Source organism: Podarcis vaucheri, assembly GCF_965113315.1.
Source record: "Podarcis vaucheri genome assembly, chromosome: 3".
Taxonomy (NCBI): Eukaryota; Metazoa; Chordata; class Lepidosauria; order Squamata; family Lacertidae; genus Podarcis; species Podarcis vaucheri.
The window spans coordinates 6459700-6479294 of NC_138761.1; the positions used below are offsets into that span (position 1 = coordinate 6459700).

The window sequence follows — 19595 nt, forward strand, 5'->3', positions numbered from 1 at the left end:
AGATGGCGACTGTCCCAAGGTCCCCCCAATGTGCTTCATGGCTGGGCAGAGATAGTAACCTGGATCTCTGCAGCCCTCGCTTCTCATCACCATGACACAGTAGCTCTGGTAGAGAATGTGCATGGTCCAAAGTCATCTAGCAAGTTTCATGGCCATGTGTGGATTAGAACACAGGCCTTCCTGGTCTAAAGCACCCTGGCCATAGATCACCATGCCCTTGGGATCTCTGGAAAGTATAAATATAGTACATTAAAGTCCTAATAAAAACTCGAAAAAGAAAAAGAAAAAAACTGGAAGGAGAGGGAACAGGACTTTTTAATTTGCTTTTATTGAAAGGGGCAAGCTGTTATAATCATGGAACATTTTGTGGTGACTTATTCTTTTGATCCAGATGTTTTGGTGAAGAAGCAGAAGGTGTCTCTAACTGGGGATCAAGTGGCAATCCAGTGGCTCTTAAAAGATCCTGGGTAAGCAGACCTCCTCCATCAGTCTAACCTGTTTGGAAACAAAACAAAATATACAGTTATTTCCATCACACCTGGAATCAGATGTCAAAATGTTGAATATAGGAAGGTGTAGCACTGCGGGGAATGAATGAGCTAAGGCAATCAACAATAAGTATTGAAGGGAAATGTAAACTCCTGTGGACAAGAATAAAGATCTTGTCATGGTTTTATGTATATATTTCCATTGTTCTAGTGCATGTCCAGCTCGTCTGAGAACTGAACAACACTACAAATGACAAATGAAGGAAAATGGAAGACATAGACAATATAAACAGGTAAAAGAAAAGAAAAGAAAAGGGAGACATGCCTAGGACTCTACTGTCAGATTCCGATGAACAAATGAGGACAGATTCCAGTTACAGAATCAACTCTGAGTCTGAACAAACTCTTTAGAGATATTAACATGAGTGGAACAAGCTCCCATCAGATGTCAAGGAGATAAACAACTATCTGATGTTTGGAAGACATTTGAAGGCAGCCCTGTTCTGGAAGTTTATAATAACTGATGTTTTAATGTATTTTTAATCTTTTATTGGAAGCCACCCAGAGTGGCTGGGGAATAAATTATTATTATTATTATTATTATTATTATTATTATTATTATTATTTAAGAGGAGGATTACAGAGATCTTCCTTAGTTAAAAAGAGAACCAAAAGAAGGCAAAATTACAGTGGTACCTCAAGTTACAAACGCTTCAGGTTACAAACTCCGCTAACCTGGAAGAGTTACCTCAAGTTGAGAACTTTGCCCCAGGATGAGAACAGAAATCGTGTGCCAGTGGCGCAGCAGCAGATAGATGCCCCATTAGCGAAAGAACGCCTCTAGTTGAGAACAGTTTCAGGTTAAGAACAGACCTCCGGAACGAATTAAGTTCGTAACTCGAGGTACCACTGTACAGATCTAAAAGAAAAGGGAGACATGCCTAGGACCAGTGCTTTTTTGTGGGGTGGGGTCGCAGGGGTACAGGTACCCCTAAACATTTTTGTTGACATGCTTTCTGCAAAGAAGCAAAGCCTCTTCCAGCCACAGGAAGAGGCTTCTTGGGATCTGGCGTGATTGTCTATGCCATTTCCATTGGCTCCTCCAGCAGCAACAGCAAAGACAGGAGGGGGGGAGAGGCGCAGCCCGGGTTTCCTTGCTGCTATGGAAACCAATCACAAAGCAGAGCCTTCCCAGCCACACGCTGGTAGCTCCTCTCCTCTTCCCTCAAGGCCCATTCGCGCTTGGAAAACTCCGCAGGGCTGCCCTGGAAACACCATGTAGATGCAGCTATAGACGCATTTTTAAAATATAGATTGAAAGATTCAGCACCGCGACAACAGCCGCGAGAGTTCGAATAGCACAAGGATGGAAGACTGTAGAAACCCCAACTAAAGAATCATGGCAAGAAAAATTGACGGATTATGCAGAACTGGCAAAACTGACATATAAGCTACGGGACAAGGATAACTGTGATTTTAAAGATGAGTGGGAACTCTTTACAAAGTATCTGAAGACGCAACAAAGCAAACTGGACTCCTTGGCTGGCTTTGAATAAATTATCACAAACTTTTTATTGATAATAATCAGCTAAATAGTTTGAGGGTCTATACAACTTTGTAACATGCAGAAAACAGCATTCTCAGAGAAACCAAAGACTGGAACTGAGGGAAGCTGGGGGCGTGTTGGTGGGTGGGTTTTTGGGGGGGGAGGGAGGAAAAATGGGGGGGGATAAGGATGATATGTTTTTGGATAATATGTTTTGTTTTAATTTTGAATAAAAAAAATTAAAAAAAGAAAAGAAAGAAAGATACAGCGCCAGATACAGCGCCTCACACACACAAAAAAGTCGTAGCAAAGGCAAGGTGCTCATACTGTTTTTGCATGTGGGTTTTATTAGCGTTTTGAAAGGCCCTAGACTCGTTATATGTGAGCTGTCAGCTGTGTAATATGAGGTCATGCATGTCCATTTACTGTATTTATTTCCCTCTATTTGACCTATAAAATGGTGATTTTCTTGAGTCAACATGAGACTACCCATAAACATTTTTTTAAGGAAAAACAAACCGCACGGCCTAGGACTCTACTGTCAGATTCTAATGAACAAATGATGGCAGATCCCAATTACAGAATCAACTCTGAGACTGTAAAAACTCTTTAGAGATATTAACATGAGTTTTCAAAATGTTCAAAAGAGTTAGTTGTGTGAGGAATATGGGGAAATCCTAGTACTAAATTTGCGTTGGACCTTGAAGCAAAGAATGGCACCATGATTTAAATGATATGTTAATGAAGTGAGGAATGCAATGCATATGGCAATTTCATTAGCCCTAAATGTTAAGTATATCTGAGCAAGGGCTACAACACTAGAAGATAAGAAGAGGCTGTAGTATCTGCAAAAGGATATGGGGCAAAACCCTGGTGTGTTTCCTTGGCTGTAACTCACATTGTGGTTCACAGAAATGAGTCATTAGTCAAGCTTCTGTGGCTTCTTCTGTGGAGAGAAGCCTGAAGATCCTGAAATCAGAGGCTCCTTGACATGCTCAGCCCGGAGGGTTTGGGCCGTGGATGCTATTTGTGAAATTACGCTTATCTCTCATAGCTTGTTTGATCTCTTGTTTGGCAAAACGAGATTACTTTTTGCAACACTTCATCCTCCCCTCACAGCTTCCGATCTCAGTAAGATGGAGACACGTCACAAGTATGCATTTACCACCTTCAGCCTTGCATGCTTCCTTACTCTGTGGTGTCTCCCAGGCAAATCCTGCACAAAGAGAGAGAGAAAATATCACCGTTCACTGCAAGAGAGCAAAGTAAGGTTATGAGTTTCCAGGGGGCAAAGAAAAATCAGAAGAGGAAGGAAAAGGGGGTTCAAGTTCACTGGCAACTCAGGGTACATTCCAGCTCCCAACTCCAACCATTGACCACACATATTGTCTGAGCTGGAGTCAGATGCCGGTCATCACAAAGAAACAGTTGTCAGTGAAGTTTAATTTTTGTTCAAGGAATCGGCATACAGCTCAAGTCACACGTCCCAGTAGCTCTTGTCCCAACTGAGCAGTTACCAGGACTGAAGCTCCCTGTCTTCCACTCCTTCTAAGGCTCCTCCTCTTCCAAACATTTCCCAAGCCTTATCTAAAGTCGTCTGCCCACCTCTGACCTCTGTTCTGCTTTTATCAGTGCCCTGCACATTCTTGGGGACCAGAGGTCAGGGGATCTTGTCACAACCGGAAAGGGAGACTCCAGGCATTCTTCAGCAGCCTCTTCACCACCACCCCTCCTCTGCTTTGGAGTCTGAACTGCTCCCTGCCACAGGTTCCTCCTGCTCACTAAACCCTGTTGCCCCTTTGGCACACTGCACCTCCTCCCAATCTTCTCCCTCTGAACTCTCCTCAGTGTCCCACCACCAATCCCCGTTATCTGAGCTTTCTTCCTCTGGGATTTGCATTTGGGGGTTCCCAGCTGTCACCTCAACACCACTCCTCCTCGTCCAGCCAGTCCCTGACACATGTTCTCCATCCCTGCTTTGGAATCCATAGAAATGGCACCTTCAAGATTACTGCAACACATTATACGTAGGCTGCCTCCAAAGACAGTTTGGAAACTAACTGATGCAGAATTTGCTGATCTGGTTGCTCGCCTGGCCAAGACGGCCCAAGCATATTATACCATTCTTGGCCCAACTGCACTGGCTACCAGTTAATTTCCAGCCCCAATTCAATGTTCAGGTTTTGACTTATGAAGCCTTAAATGGCTCAGGGCTTCAAGACCTCAAGGTCTGCCTCTCTCCAGATGAACCAGCCCAAACACTGTGATCATCATCTAAGGCCCTTCTTCATTTGCCCCCTCCATGTGAGGTCTGGAGGGTGGTAACACGAGAATGACCCTTTCTGTGGTGCCTCCCTGTTTGTGGAATGCTCTCCCCAAGGAGGATCACCTGGAGTCATCATTGCATATATTTGTGCAACAAGCCAAAGCTTTCCTTTATAACCAGGCCTTTGACCTTGAACTAACAAATTCAATAATAAAACAAAATAAGGAAGTGTTTATAGTTCTGAGTAGTGTTCTCCTCTCCATTCCATTCTCCCACCCCAGTTTCTCTCTCTCTCTCTCTCTCTCTCTCTCTCTCTCACACACACACACACACACACACACAAACACACAGAACCGTCAGTTAGTTTACACAGTATTAAGCTAGGTGGACTTGGTAGAAAGCAGAAGGGTTAAAATACTGAGCTGTTCTCAAAACCTTTGAATAGTGCTGTTTCCCAGCCCCAATATGCAGGACCTGAAGACAGCTGCCTTCTTCTGTATCACTTACCAGACGTAGCCAGCAGCAGCAAAGACAGAATAGCCAAACATAGCTGGAGGATCTTCATGGCTCTGTTAGGATAGACGGTGCAGTGAGACTGGGTGCAGGGCTACAGGCCAGAAGGTTGTCAGGGGAGAGACGAGTAATTCATATTTGTAGGATCTTTGGGAAGCTGTTTCCTCCCACTTCCTTGCAAAGTCCAGCAAGTCGTCACTATGCCCTGAAGGAAAGTAGGGCTGCTGGTTCAGCAATCAGCACACTGTCTTCCCCAGAATGACATGTAGAGATGGAAAGATTAGAGGTTTGGGCCCATTGTGAGACGTGGAGGACGCTAAAACCGGAAGAAGCACCCAGGTGAGTCACTGAGCACCTGCTGTTAGAACAAAAGCCAGTTTACTGGAAGAGGCAAAGGTCACCAGTGTGATCGCCGAAAAATGGGAAACACTGGGCTGTGAGCACTCCAAGTAGGATCTTCATGGCTCTCTTAGGATAGACGGTAGAGGGCCACAGGCCAAAAGGTTGTCAGGGGAGAGCAGAGTAATTCATATTTGTAGGATCTTTGGGATGCTGTTTCCTCCCACTTCCTTGCAAAGTCCAGCAAGTCATCACCATGCCCTGAAGGAAAGTAGGGCTGCTGGTTCAGCCATCAGCACACTGTCTTCCCCAGAATGACATGTAGAGATGGAAAGATTAGCGGTTTTGGCCTGTTTTGAGACCTGGAGGATGCTAAGACCGGAAGAAGCCCCCTGATGAGTCACCGAGCACCTACTGTTAGAACTAAAGCCAGTGTGATCACCAAAAATTGTGAAACACTTGGCTGTGAGCACTCCAATGGGAGAACAGCCTTTACCAAAGGCCTCATGGGCTTTGAAAACTCTTAAACGCATGCCTAAAATAAAGTTATGCTTGTGGGAACCTGGGGGGGGGGGACCAGGGGCTGCACAGATGGTGAACAAAACATGATGTGCCAACCCAACCATTGCCACTTCTGCGGGTGGGCTTGGGGCACAGAGGTTTAATGGGGCCACTCTGCAATGTCTGCCAATGTAGAGGGCATTCCAGTCGGCTGACATGACCCTTGGCACACACACCCTTCCAGTGCTGGCCAGGCAGCCATTCAGTGAGGCGCCCAGGGTCAAGGCAACAAGGCCAGACTGCGTTCTGGAGCCTAGAGACCCGCAGCTGCAGGCAGGTTGGGGATCCTTACATGGGGGTGCCTGGCTCTCCCCTCCTCAAATTTATGCACCCAGGGCTATGGCCCCCCTGGCCTTCCCCACTCTACAGACCTGCTCCAACCACTACCCATTCATTCAGAACACAAGCCCACTCTGTCAGACTTGTGTTCAACCGAGCTGGAAAAGCTCATCCTCCGGTCAAGTCCTCCGAAATGTCCTCCGACGATGATTAACGACCTGAGCCTTTGATAAGGCTCTAGGCATGTTCCCCATTCAGTAGAGTATCAAAGCAGCAGAAGAGACGAGAAATATGAGCTACATTACTAGGTTTTATTTCAAACTACACAGACAGAAAAGAAATAAAACATCCTCTCTCTGTGAAAATCAGAGAGCGACTGGATACAAAGAAACAGGAAACCAGTAATATCAACATCTGTCTCCTGTGAGACTTCCAACAGTCTGGGATGTCTGGAATGCAAAACAGAGTCTTGTGACTCCAAGCACTGCACAGTGGCAACACACAGAAACCTAACACACTCACCCCTTTGTGTGAGGCGGCACTGAGGGACAGAGGAGGCTTATCTTGGTCCTCAACATGGGAATTCAATCTGCTATGCCCTTCTTGATAGGCAGAGGAGGCTTGAACCCCCTACGCCCATCAGGAACCGAATCTTAGCTTGCCTTGGCAAATGGGGCTGCAGGCTGTGCCAGGGGCGGCGCTGATGGAGCCGAAAGTGGGCTTCCCTCAGATCCACCCTTGCCCATTTAAGCAGCCAGTACCTGGAGCTCGGTCTGTTTGTTCCTCCACCAGGTTTCCCCATCCGCCCACCCTCAGTTTAAGCTGATACTCAATGACTTTGCTATGGCTATGGTGGTTGCCGTCCTTCTAGGAGCCGGGTAGGAAATTGCCCACCAGGGTAATTGGCGCTGACCTCGTGGTTTCGCCTAGCTCATAGCAATCATCACAACTGGTTGGACATTGGGGGGGGGGAGGTTGTAGTCTCCGCCTGCCCCTTCAAATGCTGGGGTATCCCATTAAAGGGATCCGGGGGAGTGGCCATGTCCGTGTGGTCAGGGGGGCCAGGGCCAAAAGCATTCTCTCAAACAGCTGTCCCTGCAGGGGTCACCCTATTGGATGTAAGTCTTAGGAACTCCAGCCTGGACTGACCACACGTCACTTCTGGCCGGCCCAAGCCAAACCTCTTTCATCTGTATTCAGTAACGTTGTGGCCTGTTTTGACCCCATACCCATTCTTAATGGTCTCTTATTTTTTTTTAAAAAAAATTATTCAAAGTTATAACAAAACATATTTTCCAAAAACATATCCTTATTCCCCCCCCCATTTTCCCTCCCCCCTCCCCCCACAAAACCCATCTCCCCACCCCACCCCCCGACTTCCCTCAGTACCAGTCTTTGGTTTCTCCAATAATGCTATTTTCTGCATGTTACAGAGTTGTATTAATCCTCCAACTATTTAGCTAATTATTATCAGTAAAATAATAATAATAATAAAATTGTGGATGTTTATTCAAAACCTGCCAAGGAGTCTACTTCGTTTTGTTGCGTCTTCAAATACTTTGTGAAAGGTTCCCATTCATCCTTAAAGTCACAGTTATCCTTGTCCCATAGCTTATGTGTCAATTTTATAAATGCTTTTAAAATCAATTCAAGTTTGCTTTTATCAAAGTGACTCTAATGTAAATTGTTTACTTTCATGCTGGGTTTTTCAAAAAAATTAAAAAGCAAACCACTGTCTAGAAATATTTTTAATAACAAACAAACAAAAACAAATTCCTGGATGATAAGGCCCAACCCGGCCACTAGCTTGGGGAAGCCTGGCTTATGCCATATCAAGAACTCAAGCCTTTAAAAGACTCATTGTTGTTTAAGTTAAACATCTCTGAGTAACACAGAGAATAAAACCAGACCCCAGAGCTCCCCTGCTTTCTCTCTGTCCCTGTCTCTCTTTCTCTCTTTTTTTCTGTTTACTGAAATGCACCCACCAAAGGAGAACCTTTCCTTTCCTTCTGCTTCTGCCTTTTTCGCAAAGGAAAGCGAGTCTCTGCCTCCACCTCTTGGAAGGAAGGCAAAACTACAAATATCAGCAAGCTGGCTATCATCTACCTTGGGCCAAGGAAGTCTTTGTCAGTCCGTAAGGGAGAACCCGGGACGCGGGTGGCGCTGTGGGTTAAACCACAGAGCCTAGGACTTGCTGATCAGAAGGTCGGTGGTTCGAATCCCCATGATGGGGTGAGCTCCTGTTGCTCGGTCCCTGCTCCTGCCAACCTAGCAGTTCAAAAGCACGCCAAAGTGCAAGTAGATAAATAGGTACCACTCCGGCGGGAAAGTAAACGGCATTTCCGTGCGCTGCTCTGGTTCGCCAGAAGCTGCTTAGTCATGCTGGCCACATGACCCGGAAGCTGAACGCCGGCTCCCTCAGCCAATAAAGCGAAATGAGCGTCGCAACCCCAGAGTCGGCCACGACTAGACCTAATGGTCAGGGGTCCCCTTACCTTTATCTTTACTGGAGAATCCAGAAACTGTGGCTTGGAAGTGTAAAGAAACAGAAAGCAAGAACATTTTCCAAGCATTGGGAGAGACTCCACTGTTTGATTCCTACTTTCTCCATATCCAAGCGTATATAAGAGAAGAGAGTGGGTTAGAGATTTCATGACCAACATGCAAAATAAAATGTTGCTATGGGGAAATGCCTTTGTTCTCTGCTTCAACAAGCCAGCCATGTCCGTCTCTAGGACTTTCCCTTTCATCCCTTCCTTCTAGGAATGGGAGAATCTCTCCCTTGTGGTTTCTCTCGGCTTCTCATTTTTCCAGTCTTAAATCCAGTTCTCCACATTTCTACATAAATTTATGTTTTTTAAATAAAAATAAATAAATCAACATTTCAGTGGCAATTTCCTCTTTGTATGAAACTTTGCCCCAAATACATATTTCTGCAAATAAATATTCCGCAATATAGAAACATTCCCTGATATAATGCATTCTTGTTTTCATTAATATATGCATAATTAGGCACACTTTCCCCAATTGTACGCATTTCCCCCCAAGTTGTTTGGTTGGAGAACTGCACTGAAAAATTCAGAGCACAGAGTACAGTGGTACCTCAGGCTACATACGATTCAGGTTACATACCCTTTAGCTTACAGACTCCGATAACCCAGAAATAGTGCTTCAGGTTAAGAACTTTGCTTCAGGAAGAGAACAGAAATCGTGCTCCAGTGGTACGGCAGCAGCAGGAGGCCCCATTAGATAAAGTAGTGCTTCAAGTTAAGAACAGCTTCAGGTTAAGTAGGGACCTGCAGAATGAATTAAGTACTTAACCTGAGGTACCACTGTATTCACATTCTGTTTCAGTTCACCTGTTGCTTCAGAAAATGCAAATAATGTTGAATTGCCTTTAAAAGTGAACTGAATAAAACTGCTTCTCCTTAATTCCCATTCCCTCCTCCTTTCTTCTCCTCCTTGTCATTCAGTCCTTCTCTTGGAGCTGTTTGGGGGGATTCCTCCCCATAGGTGAAATGTGCCATTTTGGCTTCAAAAGCAACAGCACTCATACCTGAAAATAGGAAACAGAGGGGATGGAGTGTTTTATTTTGCTTTTATTACAAGGAACAAGCTCATACAAATGATGGAATTTTTCTGAAGTCTTCATTTATTAATTTTTATCTGGATGCTTTGGGGAATAAGCAGAAGGCGTCTCCAGCAAGGATTAAGCAGGATCCAGTGGCTCTCAAGGTGAGGGAACATCTCCCATTTTTCAAAGGATCCTGGGTAAGGAGGCAGCAATCATTCCTTCCTGAGATATCTGGAAAAGAAAAATACCAGAATTACTCCCATTTCACCTAGAATCAGATGTCGAAATCGAAAAGAGAGTAAAGGAAGGTGAAGCACTCAGAAGAATATGAACTGATGGTATGGGGAATCAATGAGCGAAAAGAATTACAGGAAAGTACTGAAAGGAAATGGGTGGCACTGTGGGTTAAACCACAGAGCCTAGGGCTTGCCGACCAGAAGGTCGGCGGTTCGAATCCCCGCAACGGGGTGAGCTCCCATTGCTCGGTCCCTGCTCCTGCCAACCTAGCAGTTTGAAAGCACATCAAAGTTCAAGTAGATAAATAGGTACCACTCCAGCGGGAAGGCAAATGGCGTTGCCGTGCATTGCTCTGGTTTGCCAGAAGCGGCTTAGTCCTGCTGGCCACATGACCCGGAAGCTGTACGCCGGCTCCCTCGGCCAATAAAGAGAGATGAGAGCCGCAACCCCAGAGTATCGGTCACCACTGGACCTAATGGTCAGGGGTCCCTTTACCTTTACTGACAATGAACTTTGAGACAAGAAGATATTGTATTGGTTTTTTGGTATCTATTGCACGGACAGGTGGAGACCCCCCCCCCCGACCCTGGGCAACACTCGCGTGGAATAATGACTCAAGACAACGTGTTATGGGATTAAAATTTGGTCACAACTTTATGAAAACTTCAGATGTAGGGTGACCTTGGCTTAAGCATTGGGCATTTATCCCTCCCAGTCCCTGGCTGGGGATCTGGGGAATATCAGGGTTATCCAGAATATGGGGGGATTGGGCTGGCTCTGGAGAACGTCTGTTCAAGCAGAGAGCCCGCCCCCCCCCCATTTTGCCACTGTCACAGGGGAGAGCAATGACAACCTCTCGGCATATGGGCAATGCCTCCCCTCAAACAACCCCTTTAATGGGGAACCCTGGGATCACCGCCGCAAGGGGGGGGCGTGGGTCATTGCTTCAGCCCCCCTCCCCCATTTAGGGAAGATAGACTAAAGGATTCCACCCAAGGCCTGAAACAGCCAAAGTTGTGACGTTTTGCTACGGGGAAGGCAAAACCTGCCAATGCAGGAAAAATCATTTCCGGCCCTTCAACAGCGACCCTGGCGTAGCAGCACCTGCGTACCTGTGAAGAAGAGGTTAACCTGCAAAAGAAGGCTTAAGTAAGTGTTATGTACTGAGTTGAATAGGATCCAAACTGCAGCAGTCTGATTGGTCCTAGAAAAATAGGATTCAGAATGCAGCAGTCTGATTGGTCCTAGAACAATGCATCAGTATGATTGGTTGGCAGAAACCACCCAATCATGCTCCAGATAGAAACCTGATTGGCTTACAGTAGAATTCCGGAATTAGCCAATCATGTGCAGCCCATTGTGTAAATAATGTATATAAAGCAGATACTTTGAGGGGACATCCATTCATTCCTCCTCACCACTGTGAGCTGAATAAAGAGCATGAAATCACTTTGCGACTCTGAGTATATTTCAGTAAGGGAGGGCAGGGTGGGAGAAGCTCTGAAGCCGACTGAGAACTCCCAGGTAAGTTCCGCCCACTGTTGTGTGGGCTGGTGGATCCCTCCCCTTACCTGGCCAACTCTATCCTGGGAACCCCCCCCCCCAGCTGGGATTGGGTAACTGAGAGGTAGCAAAGGTAGGCAGCTACCTCCAGGTGTCCAGCCTGGGGGGGGCATATCCAGGCTCTACTACCACATGGGATTGGGGGGGCCGACTGTGTGCAACTGCGGAAAAGGCACCCCCCCATTTTGGTGTTGGGAGCGGCCATATATATAGCGCAGGACAGGTCCCACCTCAACTTGACACAATAGCAAAACAGAACTGAATGGGAAGTGGAAAATTGAAGATAAGGGAATTAAAGGGGAAGGGTAAAGGGCCCCCTGACCATTAGGTCCAGTCGTGACCGACTCTGGGGTTGCAGCGCTCATCTAGCTTTATTGGCCGAGGGAGCCGGCGTACAGCTTCCGGGTCATGTGGCCAGCATGACTAAGCCTCTTCTGGCGAACCAGAGCAGCGCACGGAAACGCCGTTTACCTTCCCACCGGAGTGGTACCTATTTATTTACTTGCACTTTGATGTGCTTTCAAACTGCTAGGTTGGCTGGAGCAGGGACCGAGGAACGGGAGCTCACCCCGCTGCAGGGATTCGAACCGCCGACCTTCTGATTGGCAAGCCCTAGGCCAGGGGTCTGCAACCTTTAAGACAAAAAGAGCCACTTGGACCCGTTTCCGAAGAAAAAAAACCTGGGAGCCGCAAAACCATTACGATATTTAAAACAAATATATCTCTGGAGCCGCAATCTGACAGCGGGCGGGAAGGTGACGTCAGGACGGTGCGTGACTAACGCACGCACCGCCCCCATGCAACGTCACAGCCAGTACAGCGCCTGCCATAGTGGGGAGTGTCGGGGCGCACAATGCGCCTCCTCCCCTCGCTAGTATCCACCCCGGAGCCACGGCAAAGGTGTAAAAGAGCCACATGCGGCTCCGGAGCCGCGGGTTGCAGACCCCTGCCCTAGGCTCTGTGGTTTAACCGACAGCGCCACCCACGTCCCGCTATATGGGCATTGGGAGTAGGTAAAATAGAATTAGGATCATAGGCCTAAAAGAAAAAGTAGAAGGGGAAGTTTTAGGATGTTATTTCCAAGATTTCCTAGTGGTATAAACTCAATATACTATGCCAGCACCCCGCACTGGTTGCAGATAAGAAATTGGGCAGGTGGGGTTGGAAGATTGAGGTTAGTGGGACAGGCATCCATTTCCTCCAATAGACGGGCTTCCACAGTCTTTTAGCTGTTTTTTTAAATCTGGGGAATTGTTTTTAAATGTTTGTATTATTTTTATATATGGCATTATCTTGGCTTTGCAAATGGGCTGGATCTATGGAGCTATATAGGATCTACTGCCAGAGGCAGCACTTGCTCCATGAACAACTTTTAATATTTTATCCCTTTATGTATAGAATTTTATTGCCATTTGGAAGTTGCGCTGGGGGAAGTCTTTTTGATGGACCAATTATAAATCTTAGAATAATACCGTAAACATAATGATGATGATGATGATGATGATGATAATTAATAATAATAATTTATTTATACCCCACCCATCTGGCTGGGTTTCCCCAGCAGCCACTCTGGGTGGCTTCCAACAAAATATTAAAATAAAATAATCTATTAAACATTAAAAGCTTCCCTAAACAGGGCTGCCTTCAGACATCTAAAGAAACTTCTGGTTAAGTCTAGCAAGCATCAAAAAAGCTTTGATGAAACTTATATCCTGGCTACTCATTTGATCTCTTGTCTGGTAAGCTGAAGTTACCTTATGCAACATCTCCTCAGCCATCCACATTTCCCAAACTGAATGTTGGGTGAGCGACACTTTCTAAATCTGCAAACACCACCGGAGGCTCTGCATTGATGACCATTAACTGGTGATAGCTGGGCAGATCCTACACAGAGGAAGAAAAATAGGTTACTGTCCACTGGGGAGAGGAGAGGAAATTCAGAAGATGAAGAAAGGGAGGCACAAGTTCAGGAATGGGGGATTCCTTGACTCTCTGGATGTTGGGGGGTTCCACGCCCAGCACCTCTCAGCCATTAGCTGAAGTTGCTCCCCATTCCTGCTTTAGAACCACTTCATCAGAAATGGGACCTTCAACGAAGTGCTTATAGTTCAGAGTGCTCCTTTTCATGGTCTCAGCTGGCCATGGCTTCATCCATGGTACACCATTCCATGCGCCCTCCTCTCCAGTCCCCACCCCCACAAATAGACAGTGGGCCTCATTAGTCTGCAGGCTAATTTTTTGGGTGGGAGAAGGTTTCCTGAGTCCCTCACCCTTAATATTTTTTTGAATATCTGCTGTGCTTGAGGTCCCCCCCCCAAGCATCCCTTTTGTGCAAGGATGGCGTTGTTTTGCCTTCATGGAAACCAGGATTCCGAGTTTCCTGTTACTTTATAGGAGATGATGGAGGACATCACTGGGTCATCTACTCCACCCTGTGACCAATGCAGAGAATCCAGAACATGAGCATCCCCCAACAGATGGCTCTTCAGTGAGCGAGAGCCCACCACAGCTGCTCTTACCATGAAGAAGGTTTTTCTAATGTTCAACTGAAACCTATGTATAACTTGATCCAAATAGTCCTGCCCCCTGGGGCAGCAGAGAGCAAGTATTTTCCCTCTTCAGTGGAGCAGCCAAGCATCAACTCATCATCTCCAAGGAGGGTTTGGAGAGACACTTGCCTAACACTCCAAAGAGCCACTGCCAGTCTGTGTAGACTGTATTGATCCAGGTAGACCACTGACTGGGCCATGCCTCTGTCTGAAATTTAGCTAGAAGGCCACCAGTGCTTGTTCAAGCAAGTATCTTCTGGCTGTCAGTATCCACTAAAGAAACATCTCTAGCTAATTTTAGTTATTTAAAAGCATTTGTAAGCTGCTTAATGGTTTAGAAATCTTGAAACGGACCACAAGCTACTACAGTTCTGCGCAAGTGTGCAATGGGAGTTGCAGTGCATGGTGCAGGGTGCAGCTTCTGGGGAAACCCATTTCTGATGGAAGGACCAAGCCATTTTCCTTCTATGGTATAAAAGTTAGAGAGAAACGCTTGTTCCCTTTGCAGGGCCACAGAACAATGTCTTGATTCCTCTTCCCCTTCCCATTGGCTGACAAGTGTCCCTCTCCCTTACCTGAGGAAGACAGGAGCAGCAAAGAGAGAACTGCCAGGCACAGCTGGAGGATCTTCATGACCCAGCTGGGATGGAGCAATGTGGGAAAGCTGGATGCAGTCTTACAAGCAAGGCCAAGTCTCAAAGGTTTCCAGGGCAAGACAGAGCTTTCGATATTTATAGGATCCTTGGGACGTTGTGACACCGGGAGCGGTTGAAGGGAATCTTGCCGAAATCAAAGGCCGTTGGAAAGGTATTGCTACAGTCTGTCAGTCAGAGCAGTTTGCACAAAGACAGCATCCCAGCTACAGACCACAAACGTTAAGGACAGTTTCAAGTTGCCTCTTTCCTCTCTCAGCATTGCCTCATTCTTACAAAACAAAAACTGCCTACCTTTCTTAGGACAATGTGGAGGTTTTGTTAATTTTTAAATAGAAGTATTTAAAACAAGCAATAGAGCAGGAATGTACAGTGTAGCAACAACAAAAAAGTTGGGAGATTTAAAACACAAACTGAAAAAATGAATAGGCTCACAGTGTACATTAGACACCTTGAAGATGAAGCAAAGGGGGTTTCAAACTACAAATTAATCCAAAGATTAGGATACCATCAAGCCAAAGAGAAAAACAGATAATTGGCTGCTGCAGGATGCTTTAGTGTTTTTCAAGACATCCAAAACCTGGAGTAGCCAATGTGGCTGCAGTTCCCATCATTCTGTAGCCTTCCTTTCTGAAAGCTACTATTCTACATGCAAGGAGGTTTCGTGTTGACAGTGGATCAATCTGATGTGGGAGGTCTTCTCTACTAGAGGTATAGGTAAAAGGTAAAAGGTAAAGGACCTCTGGACTGTTAAGTCCAGTCAAAGGCGACTATGGGGTTATGGCGCTCATCTCGCTTTCAGGCTGAGGGAGCGGGTGTTTGCCCACAGACAGCTTTCTGGGTCATGTGGCCAACATAACTAAACTGCTTTTGGTGCAACGGAACACTGTGACTGAAACCAGACAGCACAGAAACGCCGTTTACCTTCCCGTCGCAGCGGTACCTATTTACCTACTTGCACTGGTGTGCTTTCGTGCTGCTAGGTTGGCAAGAGCTAGGGCAGAGCAATGGGAGCTTCCCTCGTCACGGGGATTTGAACCGCTGACCTCATCGGGAAGCCCAAGAGGTATAATCAGAGGCTGAATAATTATCTCTTAAGGATGCTGCAGTTCCAACCTGTGCTGGAGATTCTTCCCTGATCTTAAGGTTGGACCAGGCTGCCTCCAATATCCTTTCCAGCAATGAGTTCTGAAATATATCAAGTTACTATGGGAGGATTTCCATCTCTGGGTGTTTGAGACCCGCTATCTTTTTCCAAAGGAGGCCAGAGGTAGGGTGTGCGTTTTAGAACATAGGAAGCTACCCCATATTGAGTCCATTTAGCTAAGCATTGCCTAAAAGTGTCATAAACACTCTCCTTCCGTTCCAGTCTTTCCTTTCAACCTCCCCCAGCCACTTACCACAGACATGACTACCCTCCAGAATCTCCCTGACGCACAATCTAGTTTCTTTCATCCCAGTGCTCCATCTTGCTTATCCACAGCACTGCAAATGCACCCTTTACCCCCAGCCCCTTCCCCCTCCTACCTCCCCAGTTCCTCCTCTTCTGCAGCATTCTGCCCTACGTCACCAACATTGGGGACCTAACATTACCACACACCTCTCTCCCCCACCCGTCCCTCCAAATGCCCCCTAGTGAGGTCCACCTGCCCTCCCAAGTTCCTTCTCTTTTCCTTCTGCTAATCACCAGAGGGCTAAAAAGCCTGTAGCAACCTACCCTCATTTGCTTCTCTCCCAAGACCGCATTGACACACTGTTTTCTCAGAGCATCCTCATCCCACTCCTGCCTTTAGAACCTTAGGAAAGCAGCCAATGAAAACAGAGTGACGCAGACTTACAATTTTATTCTATAGTAAGAGATACAGATATACTCCTATGAAGGATGCCCTCTCCTACTGACTCCATTTTAAGTTCACAACAACTTCATGAGATAAACCTAATTACTACTTCTACTTCTACTACTTAATTATTTGTATCCCACCCATCTGATTGCGTTGCCCCAGCCTCTCAGGGCAGCTTCCAACAAATTTATTGCACCTTTCCTCCAATGGGCTCTAGGCACTGTACGTGGCTGATCCACAGCTGATATCCTTACAACAACAGAGTGTGATGGCTCACAGCTGATATCCTTACAACAACAGAGTGTGCTGGCTGAGTTGAGAGATGGTGACTATCCCAAGGTCACCCCAATGTGCTTAATGGCTGGGCAGAGATTGCAACCTGGATCTCTGCAGCCCTCGCTTCTCATCGCCATGACACAGTAGCTCTGGTAGAGAATGTGCGTCGTCCAAAGTTATCTAGTAAGTTACATGGCCCATGTGTGGATTAGAACTCAGGCCTTCCTGAGAAACCAGAGGCCTTTCTCCTGGGCATAGTTGGCCAATCGGTGTTAAAGAAGGATAGAACTTTTTTTTATGTATGCTACAGCAGCAGCAAGAATTCTGATCGCAAAGCATTGGAAGACACAAGACCTACCCACTCTGGAAGAATGGCAAATGCAATTAATAGACTACATGGAAATGGCGGAAATGACTGGCAGAATCCGAGACCAGGGAGAAGAGTTGGTGGAAGAAGATCGGAGGAAATTTAAAATTTATTTACAGAAACATTGCAAAATTTTTGAATGCTGATGACGTTGAAATGAATTGAAGGGGTTTTAGCAACAAGGTAAAATGTAAGATGGGATTGATAATAGAGAAACTAAATTGGATATGAATTTGCTGAACCAATTTTAAAAAAGGGATACAAAAAAGGGAGGCGTGAGGAAGTCAGGAAAATAAGTTAACTAAAGATGAGAGACTAAAAAAGAGGGAGTTTTGTTTTTTCTTTATGTGTTTTTCTTTTTTCTTTCTTTTTTCCTTTCTTTTTGTGTTTAATGTTTGTATTTTTGTATTTTGACTTTGTATTTCTTTGTTTTTGTATTTTTTTGAATTCTTTCACTGATAAAACTTAATAAAATATTAATAATAATAATAAAAAATAGAACTCAGACCTTCCTGGTCTAAAGCACCCTTGCCATAGATCACCATGCCCTTGTGATGTAATGGAATAAACATTGCAGTGTTCCTATGTGGGGTGTGTCGTTGGAGATCCCTTGGAAATTTCAGCTGCTTCAACCTGGTGGCCTTCAGCTGTGATGGACTGCAGCTGCCTTCAGCCCCAGCCAGCATGGCCTGGAGTCAGAGATAATGGTTGCTGTAAGGTAAAGGTAAAGGGACCCCTGACCATTAGGTCCAGTCGTGGCCGACTCTGGGGTTGCAGCGCTCATCTCGCTTTATTGGCCGAGGGAGCTGGCGTACAGCTTCCAGGTCATGTGGCCAGCATGACTAAGCCGCTTCTGGCGAACCAGAGCAGCGCACAGAAATGCTGTTTACCTTCCCACCGGAGCAGTACCTATTTATCTACTTGCACTTTGACGTGCTTTCGAACTGCTAGGTTGGCAGGAGCAGGGACCGAGCAAGAGGAGCTCACCCCGTCGCTGGGATTCGAACCGCCGACCTTCTGATCGGCAAGTTCTAGGCTCTGTGGTTTAACTCACAGCGCCACCCGCGTCCCTAATGGTTGCTGTAGTGCAACAAAAAAAATTATGGAGAGTGCACCAGGTTGGCAAAGACAAAAATGTCAAGAGGGTATTATTTTGGGTCGACATCTAAATTAGCAAAGGATTTCTTGGAGTTGATATATAATGAAATGAAGAAAATGCTTTAAAAGACCAGAAATCATCTTATTAGGAATATTAGGTATGGATGTCCCCACATATTTATTTCTCTACACAACCAAGGCAGCACAAATGGTTTACACTCAGAAATAGAGAGAGAAAATAATACCAACAGAGGAGGAGTGGCAGGTGAAAATGATGGAATATATGGAATTAACAACAACCTAACTAACAGAATAAGGGCTCAGGAAGATGAAATCTTTAAGGAAGGATAAAAAATGTTTTCAGAATAACTGAACAATTATCTTAAATCAGTTAAAAGTTTAGCAGGGTTGGAGTAAATTCAGTAGATTCAAGTACTGAAGTTATAAGGAGCAAGGAGAAAAATGAAACATAAAGAGTAATTAGAATATGCAGATGTAATGCATAAATAAATGAAATCGTGGAAGAGGAGAAGGGACATGGTTATATTGATTGATTGATATGAAAAAAATTGTAATGGAAAGTATCAATAAAAATATTACATTAAAGTCCTAATAAAACTCAAAAAAGAAAAATGTGGGTATTGTTCAGGAGTTGTTGCTGGGGCAAGATTTATCTTTGGAGGGGCTTTTTTTGTCCTTAATTTGGGTTCAATTCTTCTTTCTCTATTGCCAGAACTTACTGTCAATTTTCTGTGGAGATTTGTTAATATGAACTGTTTCCATTGTTTCGTTTAAATTTTGCAATGCCCTGTAACTGTTAGTGTAGTCTGCAAAACGGCTGGATGTTGCAAGGAACTTTGATCACACCAATAAGGGACGATTATCCCCTGTGGATTTGTCTAATTCCTTTTTAAAGGCATCCAAGCTGGTGGTCATCACAGTGACTTGTGGCAATGAATGAAGTGCTGTGACTATTCACTGGATGAAAATGGACTTCCCTTGGTCTGTCCTGAAGCCCCCACCATTCCCCAACATCTAGCTTCATTCAGTCCCCATTGTGTTCTAATATTATGGGGGAGGGAGAACACATTATGAGAGAGGGGTGCTCAGTCTTCCTCATTGGCCTATTTTTGGGGGTCCTCCCTCCCTCCCTTCAGGGTTTGCCTTCTACTGATGGCAAGGTAATATTATTCAAGCAAAGACACCCATGCCTGAAAACCAGACATTGAGTTTTTGAATTTGCTTTTATTGCAAGGAATAATCTCATATACTCAATGTGCAAGCTCATCGTGATGCTTGGGTGAAGAGGGTTAGAGCTGCCGGGGAGTGGGCCACAGCCAACAGAATGGCTGGGGCAGGTTCCACGGTGTGTGTGTGTGTGTGCGCTCTGAAACACCTGATCTTGGTGATCACAGGTAGTAGGAGGAGTTATGCTAAGACCAGAC

At 45.6% G+C, this 19595-nt stretch overlaps 2 long non-coding RNA genes across 5 annotated transcripts; both read right to left on the reverse strand.

The window, feature by feature from the left end:
- Nucleotides 1-309: 309 nt before the first annotated feature.
- Nucleotides 310-5057, reverse strand: LOC309529185. Its single transcript, XR_014218117.1, has 3 exons — nt 4808-5057; nt 3124-3250; nt 310-495 (listed from the first exon to the last, which is right to left on the reverse strand). It is a non-coding gene; the product is annotated as an uncharacterized lncRNA (long non-coding RNA).
- A 4518-nt stretch (nt 5058-9575) lies between these two features.
- Nucleotides 9576-16898, reverse strand: LOC309528616. 4 transcript variants are annotated; one of them, XR_014217846.1, is made up of 3 exons: nt 16702-16898; nt 13121-13250; nt 9576-9797 (listed from the first exon to the last, which is right to left on the reverse strand). It is a non-coding gene; the product is annotated as an uncharacterized lncRNA (long non-coding RNA). The 4 variants fall into 4 exon arrangements; XR_014217847.1 differs by lacking the exon at nt 16702-16898 and adding an exon at nt 16606-16682; XR_014217848.1 differs by lacking the exon at nt 16702-16898 and adding an exon at nt 16286-16426.
- Nucleotides 16899-19595: the final 2697 nt, after the last annotated feature.